General features: G+C 33.4%; 1 long non-coding RNA gene across 1 annotated transcript in view; it reads left to right on the top strand.

Annotated features, from left to right (window-relative positions):
- LOC128641399 (uncharacterized) overlaps positions 1 to 2,518 on the top strand; it is a 201,768-nt gene extending 199,250 nt beyond the window's left edge. Inside the window, exons 2-3 of the long non-coding RNA XR_008399481.1 lie at positions 1,749 to 1,794; positions 2,381 to 2,518. This is a non-coding gene — a long non-coding RNA (uncharacterized LOC128641399). The remainder of the gene's footprint in view (positions 1 to 1,748; positions 1,795 to 2,380) is intronic.
- The last annotated feature ends 7,336 nt before the right edge of the window (positions 2,519 to 9,854 follow it).

The following is a 9,854-nucleotide window of genomic DNA, read 5'->3' as shown; positions in this document are numbered from 1 at the left end:
ATCTATCTATACAAGAAATGCAGAAAAAACATACATTATAATATAAAACAGAATTTTAATAAGGGAATTAATTTATCACCAAACATTATTTATCAAGCTGTCCAATTGTGCTTACTTAGGGTAAAATAGACTTCATATTTCATTAAGCAGGCGAGTAGGCTGATCCTTTCAATTGCATGTATAGATATCTTTGATTTTCCAATTTCGCAAGTGCATCTTTTATATCTCTGTTGCCTAGAGGCAAAGTGGTAATGAAATGAGACCATTTATGGAGTGAAAATGTGACTTTCACACTGTGAATTACTAAAAAAATTTGACTTGCCATTAAATTCTGTAACCTGGAACACTAAGGATGGCAATATTGCTTTTCTGTATTGTAAATAATAGAAGCATTTACACAAATTGGCAGTGTTTAAAGGAACATTGTAGTTAAAAACAAATCAAATATCCATATGAAAAAGTAGAAATTAAATACTAAAATACATTTTAAATGAAATCTGTTTTAAATTAAATTTAACTTAAAGGGACAGTCTAGTCCAAAATAAACTTTCATGATTCAGATAGAGAATGTAATTTTAAACAATTTTCCAATTCAATTTATCACCAATTTTGCTTTGTTCTCTTGGTATTCTTAGTTGAAAGCTAAACCTATGAGGTTCATATGCTAATTTCTAAGCCCTTGAAGGCTGCCTCTTCTCTCAGGGTATTTTGACAGTTTTTCACCACTAGAGGGTGTTAGTTCATGTGTGTCATATAGATAGCACTGTGCTCATGCACATGGAGTTCCGGTGAGCCAGCTTTGATTGGCTAAAATGGATGTCTGTCAAAAGAACTGAAATAAGGGGGCAGTTTGCAGAGGCTTAAATACAAGGTAATCACAGAGGTAAAAAGTATATTTATATATCTGTGTTGGTTATGCAAAACTAGGGACTGGGTAATACGGATTATCTATCTTTTTAAACAATAAAAATTCTGGTGTAGACTGTCCCTTTAACAGTAAATGTATATTATTCATTCTCATTAGTTGATAATGACAGGGGACAAGTCTGATAAGACAAAGTTGCTTAAACCATTATTTCACAAGACAGAGTTATAATTTAAATATTTCTGTTAGCAGCTTCTCTCAGTTTCATTCTAACAGTACAGAATGCACAAGATTTCATTACAATGTTTTGTTTTATTAGTTTAAAAAGATATATTATTGCAAAAGTGTATGAAAAACTGGTTGTGCAAGTCTAGTGTGCAGGTGACTGAATGTGCAGGTGAACTTCATTCTTACTTAAAGGTGCATTGTACTTTTTTTTTCCATTTAAAAAGCTTGTTTAAAATATTAGTATTTTATTTCTGTATTTATTTTATCTCTGTATTTATTTATTGTTATGTATTTATTTTATGTCTGTATTTATTTATTGTTATGTATTTATTTTATCTCTGTATTTATTTATTGTTATGTATTTATTTTATCTCTGTATTTATTTATTGTTATGTATTTATTTTATGTCTGTATTTATTTATTGTTATGTATTTATTTTATCTCTGTATTTATTTATTGTTATGTATTTATGTATTAAATATCTTTATTTCGATATATTCTATGTTTATTTATGCATTGTTAATTTATTTTTATGTATTTATTTATTTTATCTCTGTATTTATTTATTGTTACGTATTTAATATCTTTATTTCGATGTAGTCTATGTTTATTTATGCATTGTTTATTTATTTTTATGTATTTATTTATTTTATAGATGTTGTTTTACTGGTGGAATCCTGTCACTTGTCACCAACAGAGCTGTAAGTGTTACCTCCCTCAGCCAGTGAGCTTTAATACATCAATATCAACTAAGCACAAGCTGCTATAGTTTAAAGGAAAATTGTGCTCACAACTGTTCCATCATGTGTAGGAAGGAACTGCATTTATTCAGTAGGGAACTTCCCAATAATCCTCACTGGTTGATAAGGACAACAGCCGCTGCTTTACTGGCAGACAGGGAAACACCTGTGCAAGTGTGGCACAAAAACAAACAAATGGACAGAAAAAAACAGCAACACTATCTATCTATCATCTATCTATCTATCTATCTATCTATCTATCTATCTATCTATCTATCTATCTATCTATCATCTATCATCTATCATCTATCTATCTATATATCTATCTATCTATCTATCTATCTATCATCTATCTATCTATCTATCTATCTATCTATCTATCTATCTATCTATCTATCATCTATCTATCATCTATCTATCTATCTATCTATCTATCATCTATCTATCTATCTATCTATCATCTATCTATCTATACTGTATTTGATGTAAACAAAACAACTGTTTAAAAGCATTTTAAATAGTTAGTGAAGTTTCCATTTTTTTGCAGATTAAGAGAATACCTCTTGAAAAGTCTCATCCAGTTTAGCAATAGACAGAATCTTTTTATATTTCAAACAAAGAGTTAAATACAGAGACCTAAAATACAAGTCACTGTTAACCGTCTGCCAAAGGGAGATTAAAGAAGACAAACTTGGCCGCGACCCACATGTAGCAGAGTCCTTTGTGAATGTGAGAGTTACTGTACAACACATGACATATGAGCACCCCCTCTGGTTGTGTGCTCCATTTTGTTGGGCTACTGTAGGAGACTTGATCGTATTAAGCACTACAATGTATTTTGTATTGTTCACTGTTCTACTTCTAAGGTGTCAGCTTCCTTAGATAGACCCAAAGTCTCTTTACCTCTTTCCATGACCTGTTCCAACTTGACTTGTTCTAATTTTACCAACTTGTACTTCTTCCGTTCAGCAGCCATGACAGAGATTGATTAAATCATGAATGCATTGTTTAATGTGGCTTTTCAGTTGCTAAGTACCAGGTCTGATTTTGCAAGCAAATGGCAGTTTCTGAAATATAAACTTTGCCCCAGAGGAACTTGTACTCTTCCCCACTCCCAGACCTCGTTATATCTCAGGCCAATACTGTCCAACATTTTGCTTTGTCTGTAAACATGAATTGGAAATCATTTTGTAGAAATGCATAATATCCTATATTATAAAAGACAAGAGTTTGTCTGAAGCCGTCATGCGCAGTTCAGACAAACACTTGCAGCTGATCGCACGCGCACCCACCCGACAGCAGCGCGAGGACCCGGCAGCACAGCTGATCGCACGCGCAGGGGTGAAACAAAGCAGCGCGAGGACCGGCAAGTGAAGGCGCACAGGAGAGAGAGAGAGAGAATGAATAACACAACACGGCCCGTGTGAACGGGCTTTAGGACTAGTACTACAATAATATACTTATTATACTTTGTGCTCAGCTATAATTAGCATTTCAATACCTAACTTTATTTAGCTATAGATAAAATTAGAAGATCTGCTTTGCTACAGGTTAACTTTTGCGTAAGTTGGAAAGTTTGCGCAAGTTGAAAGTAAAAATTTGCTCCTTGCAAGAAATCTGACGTGCGCAAAAAAGTTAACCAGAGGATATTGCATTTGTGATGTTAAAAATATTAAAACCTATACTTGTGTATTAACTCCCATCTCAATAAACCCCCTACTCTAATAACCCCTAGACTGCTACATCCCCCTACTCTTTTAACCCTGCTACGCTATTAACCCCATAAACTGCCACTAAACTGCCCCTACCCCAATCACAATAAACTCCTTTCACTAATAATCCCTAAATCCCTGCTAACCCCCATCACAATAAACATACTACTCTACTTAACCCCTAAATAGCCACTATGCACCTCAATAACCCCTACTCTACTTACCTCCTTAACTGCCACTACCCCACTGCAATAACCCCTACACTACCTAAACCCTAAACTGCCACTACACCCTCTGCAATAACCTCTTACTCTACTTAACCCCCTAAACTGTCACTAACCCCCTAGGCAATAACTCCCTACTCTACTTAACTCCTAAACTGCCACTACCCCACTGCAATAACCCCCTACACTACCAAAACCCTAAACTGCCACTACACCCTCTGCAATAACCTCTTACTATACTTAACCCCCAAAACTGTCACTAACCCACACAGCAATAACTCCCTACTCTACCTAACGCCTAAACTGTCACCACCCCCCACACCAAGACCCCTAAACCTAAGACCCCCTAAATTACAGAAAAAATACATACCAATAATTATTATTATTTTTTTTTTACCAAAGATAAAAAGAAACCCAATATTAATTAACATGGTTGTAAGAACAAGTCATCTCTGTATTGTTGAATTATTTGTATTTAGCTATAAATAATTAGCTTTTTGGGGGGTTTATTTCACACTTCTAACTTGTTCACAAATCAGGATTTAGGAACTATATTTGTTATATGTGAACTTAAAATGACTCCTGCCATATATAGGATGATAATAAACAGTAACCCAACTCTTTTATGCCTGTTGTGTTATTGTAACAGCTATTAAAACTTATCCCCTTCTTAGCTCCTGTTACTCTGCACCTTCGCATTTGTTTTCCCCTCCCTCACAGACCACACACAAAATAAGTACGTGTGAACAAAAAACTAGTTATATATATAAAAGAATAAAAACATTCTAAAGAATTTGGCTAACCCTTCCTGACATGAAATTTAATAGTGGTTATCATTTTAATAGCATTAAATCTCAGAGAAAGAATTTGGAAAGTGAGGCTCAGACAGAACAAAACATTGGGTGGCAAGGAAATTTAGAGAGGAAAAAAAAGAAAAATCACTTTAAGTAGTGGAGTTTTCTGTATAATTTGCTTTAACTTGTCCCAGCCACAGCAAAGTAAGAATTACAATTATTCCCTGGAGCAAAGTGTATTAAGTCCTAATTACTGTTCACTTATTAATAGATATTAATTGAGAATTAAATATATTAGTTGCTATTAACTTTTATATAAATATAGTTCTAAATCCTTATACAATAGTTACAATTCCTAAAAACATTAATTCAACTATTTAGCTTTTTATTATTATTATTATTATTATTATAATTATTATTAATAATAATAATGATTATTTTATATATACCTGTATGTATATATATATATATATATATATATATATATATATATATATATTAAATAGTTTTTACATATAATTAAATATAGAATTTATATGGTGCCTATATATATATATTAATGCAAATTGTTTCCTGAAATCTTTTATAAATGTTATTCCTTACCTTAGGCACAAAGGCACCATATAAATTCTATATTTAATTATATATAAAAACTGTTTAATGAGTTACATACAGAGAATACAAAATGTATGTATGCATTGAATACTATATTTCAACGATTATTTAATCAGTGTATATTTAATAGTTAGAAAACAAGAGGAAATGCTGCTGTATAATATATATATATATATATATATATATATATATATATATATATATATATATATATATACAACAAACGAAAGCACTCTCAGGACTTCTTAATAGTGGGTCATAAACCAGTGTTTATTGACGTTTTCGGGGTTCACACAGACCCCTTCATTCTGATGACGGGGTCTGTGTGAACCCCGAAACGTCAATAAACACTGGTTTATGACCCACTATTAAGAAGTCCTGAGAGTGCTTTCGTTTGTTGTTGTATACCCTTCGTGTTTGCACCCAGGCAGTTGACCCAGGAGGACAGATTTACTTCTAGAATTGTTTTATATATATATATATATATATATATATATATATATATATTTATATATATATATATAGTTAATCCTAAGATATGTCTTTCTAGATCTACATCATATTAAACAACACTGTGATATCAGGTCTGTTCTAACATAAATAAATATCACTACTTAGCACAAAATAATAATTATAATAAAGTTAAATCACACCACAATATAAATGAGATATTTATATACCTGAACTCCAAAGTTTAACTCTTAGGGCCTGGTGGTTGAAAACTTGCTGGCATGGAAAGAAATCCCTAACAAAATGTTTGATTTGTTTAGTATTGTATTGTAGGTTATGTGTCTCTCCTTCGCGTTCAGAAACCTGCATAGCAAGATAAACAGCTCCCAAACTGAAATTTGCCTTTATAAAATTCTTTCTAACGAGACTTTTTAGATAATCTTGTCCAACCACAGAGCTGTAGAGATTCAGCCTTTAGCTTTAAAATATTTTTAAAAGATTATGTTGTCTATATAAACTTACTTACCTTTTGGTTCTTTATTTTTTAATTCTAGTGTGTAATGTATTCTGTCTGGCTTAGCTAAAAAAATAATATTTTATTCTGTTTAATATATTGTATTATCTACATTTCTATTTTGTTGTCATTGTTGAATGATAAAAGACATGCTCAGTTTTAATCTATTTCACTTGAATCTACCTAGGGTGCCTTTGACTAAGTCCCGTGCCCCAGATGCTGCGTACAGAAGGGCCAAGCGCTTAATGCAGCTGCTCCCCCAGATTCATATCCAAACTGCAGTGAAATCCCCAGAGCCCCAATTCAAATGACTCCCATTCATGAGACTAATAACAGATTTATTTTCTCATTTACCTACTGCTCAGAGCTTAGGGGCAGAGCTGCCTTTGGGAAAGTGAGAGATGATTTCTAGAGAAAAAAAACTGTTATCCATTAACATCCAATTATCACTTGGTCTATGCCATTAATTATAAATCAGCCTTCTAATTGGGATAATTAGCTCTCTCACAGCTAATGCAGCGTGACTGATGCGTTTTGAGAGGGCTTAATCACTTCATTTGTTTAGTGGCAGAGGAACAAATGCACCATGCACTGTAATTTCATCATCATCCCCAGAATTAAGACCTTTTTAAGCTGCTAATAAATGTTTGCAAATCGCTCTTGTGAAGGATTTGACACATCACAATGCTAAATCAATTACTATTTCAATATAATTGTTAGTCCAATCACTTGTGTATACAAAAGGAATTTGCTCTAGGAAACTCAGTGAACCATTATAGAGCGCAAAACTCATCTGGATGCCAATATATGAAAAATGTGTAGATGTGATGAATACAGTTTGTATGATATACAGGATTTCTGCAGGAGAAGAGGAAGTTTCCATTAAACAAAGATTCAATATTATTCTAAATAAATATATCATGCGTATGAAATAGAACTATGTAAAAATACTTTAATAAAAATGTTTTGCTTTTTTTGTTTGTTTTGTTTTGCATGAAAATAAAGGTTTTGTCAAAGTGTTAAAGCTTTGAATGTTTGTGCAAAACTTGTCATGTGATGGAATCTCACTGGCTGATAAGCACAGCTCCCACAGCCCTATTGGCTAAAAGTAACGTTCTAAAACATAAAAACAGATAGTGATTTTTTTTTTCCTTCTCAGTACAGGAAAATCTGATTGTGCTAGAAAAGCAGAAAATTGTAATATCACTTTAATATGGTGTCTCAATTTGTGGGTGACAGAAGTGTGTGTGTATGTGAATGTATATATATAATAGAGTTTTTACTAGGAATGTAAAATAATCTGAGGAACTGATGATGATATCTTGAACAGACAATAAACAAAAACCACATGATATGACCAATACTCCATTTCTAGTGACCTATCGCTAACCTTTGTCCATAAAAAAAACTCACACTCCGTTGCCCATGTTATGAGTCTAACCTGACCCCTGGTAATAGAGTATACATTAATCTCAAAGCATTTTACCTAATATACATGTGCCCAGTGACTGTAGGTTCAAAGGACACAGCACTTAATGAGTGGTCCAACCACAGTCTGACAAAACCAGATACAGAGCTTTTCCTTAAAGGGAAAGAAATTTCCAAAAATATATATCATGCACATCATCATGAATGTCAAAGAACATTATTTAAAAATGCTATAATTCTATCATAGATATAAAAAAAACAGTATTTAAACATGTTAAAAATAATTTGTGGCATGCGAAAGGTTAAATATAACTTGTTTTTTAAGCTAACAGGAAGTGCACGTTTGGTGGACAATGCCTCACAAGTAAAAACATTCATATATATTTTGTTCTCAGTACAGACACGTGTTTTCCAAAAAACTGTACAATATTTTAAAATGGCCCCTTTTAGATTAGAGAAAGAATTGTTGTTTTCCTCTTTAAAAGCTTTTTAAAATTGATTTGGATACTAACAGATAGTTTGTGTTTTTTTTTATAAATCATCCCCCAAGGACAGATAGCTCAGTGGCTTAAAAAGACAACTCCCACAATGCTATAGGTGCACAGTAACTATGTGCTGATCCTATATTCACATATATAACCCCTATAAAGGCAGGGTTGGATATTGTGTAATAGGCTGATACCTTGTGAATGCCAAAGACAACCACTGTTCCTCATGGCCACATGCCAGTCTATTTTAGTTTTAAGGTTGCAAGTACAAATGTAATGAATCATTAAAGGGACAGGAAACCTAATTTTTTTTTCTTTTGTGAATTGTGATTCAGACAGAGAATAAAATGTAAAAAAAAGTTTCCAATTTACTTCTATTATCAAATTTGCTTCATTCTTATGTTATTCTTTGTTGAAGAGATACCTAGATAGGTAGTGCGCACGTCTGGAGCACTACATAACAGGAAATAGTGCTGCCATCTAGTGCCCTTGCTAATGTATAACATTATTGCAAAACTGCTGCCATAGTGCTGCAGACACATGCACACTCCTGAACTTACGTTCCTGTCTTTCAGCAAAGGATAACAAGAAGACAAAGAAAATTTGATAATAGAAGTAAAATGGAAACTTGTTTAAAATTGTATGTTCTATCTGAATCATGAAAGAAAATTTTTGGATTTTATGTCCCTTTAAGCAGAACTTGAGACACGCATGTCTGCATTCAATTCTACGGTTTGGCCAACTGAAGAAGCTTCTTCAGGACTTACACCTCACTTGACTTTACTATCTAGGACTAATACAGCAATAAACTCCCAGGGTTTACCTCCACAGTTGTTGTACAGATTTGTACAGTAATTTAGCCAAAAGAAGCTCCAGCCAATAACTTTTATGGCAAAAATAATGAGCAGAAAGACAGTTTTCTCTGTTAATGTACAGAAGGGGCAACCTCAGAGCATGACACTGGACAGAGTATTTTTTTGCCTTTGTTTCCTGCACGTTGCTCACAATCACGTCATAAAACACAGAGCGGCCACAAGGTGTGAAGAAGACGGCATTCTTATGGGTAAACAATATTTGCACTCAGCATGACAGTAAATAATCTTCTTATGAAAACCGCACGCTCCAAACCTGGTTTTTATTGTCTAATAATCCATTAATGAGGTTTGCACAGGGGGTGGGATGGCTGCGGGACACGATTATATTCGTATTACTCTCATTTACATAGGAAACTTGTCCGGCCAACCAACTGGAAACTGCAACCAATTTATACTGAGTTGTAACCAAGCCCAAGGCTCGCACATAGCTACGGGTGTGTATGTGAGTTTACCACAGTCACTGCCACTTCACATGTTTAGGACAACGAGAGCTAATAGGTAGACAACGCTACAGAATATGTTGGTGTTTCAGAACAAAAAAAGACAAAGTAACATTTCTGAACTCATATGATATAAGTAAAAAGGCCACAAACATATGTACCAGGGTGAAGATCAGACTCTGAGCTCACATAGATAGCACAACTTAAACATAGAGTTTGCCAGGGTTATTTTTTCTCCATCTTCTGGGTGCTAAAGACATTTTAAAACCTTTGTTTACTAAAATGTTTTCCCTTTTATGCTCCTGGGGGCTTGTTATTGCTCACCAATAGAACTTGAGGAGTTGTTTCTATCAGGTCAGTAGATAAGTATTCCTTGTGTCTAAGTTGATAATAACAAACATGAATTCCCTTTCACTTTCATTGTGAATTTAAACAGCTGTAACATGTTTAATTGTTATTTCCCACACATGATATGATGTTT

This window comes from Bombina bombina, chromosome 10, assembly GCF_027579735.1.
Source record: "Bombina bombina isolate aBomBom1 chromosome 10, aBomBom1.pri, whole genome shotgun sequence".
Taxonomy (NCBI): domain Eukaryota; kingdom Metazoa; phylum Chordata; class Amphibia; order Anura; family Bombinatoridae; genus Bombina; species Bombina bombina.
This window is presented reverse-complemented; position numbering and strand designations above follow the sequence as displayed.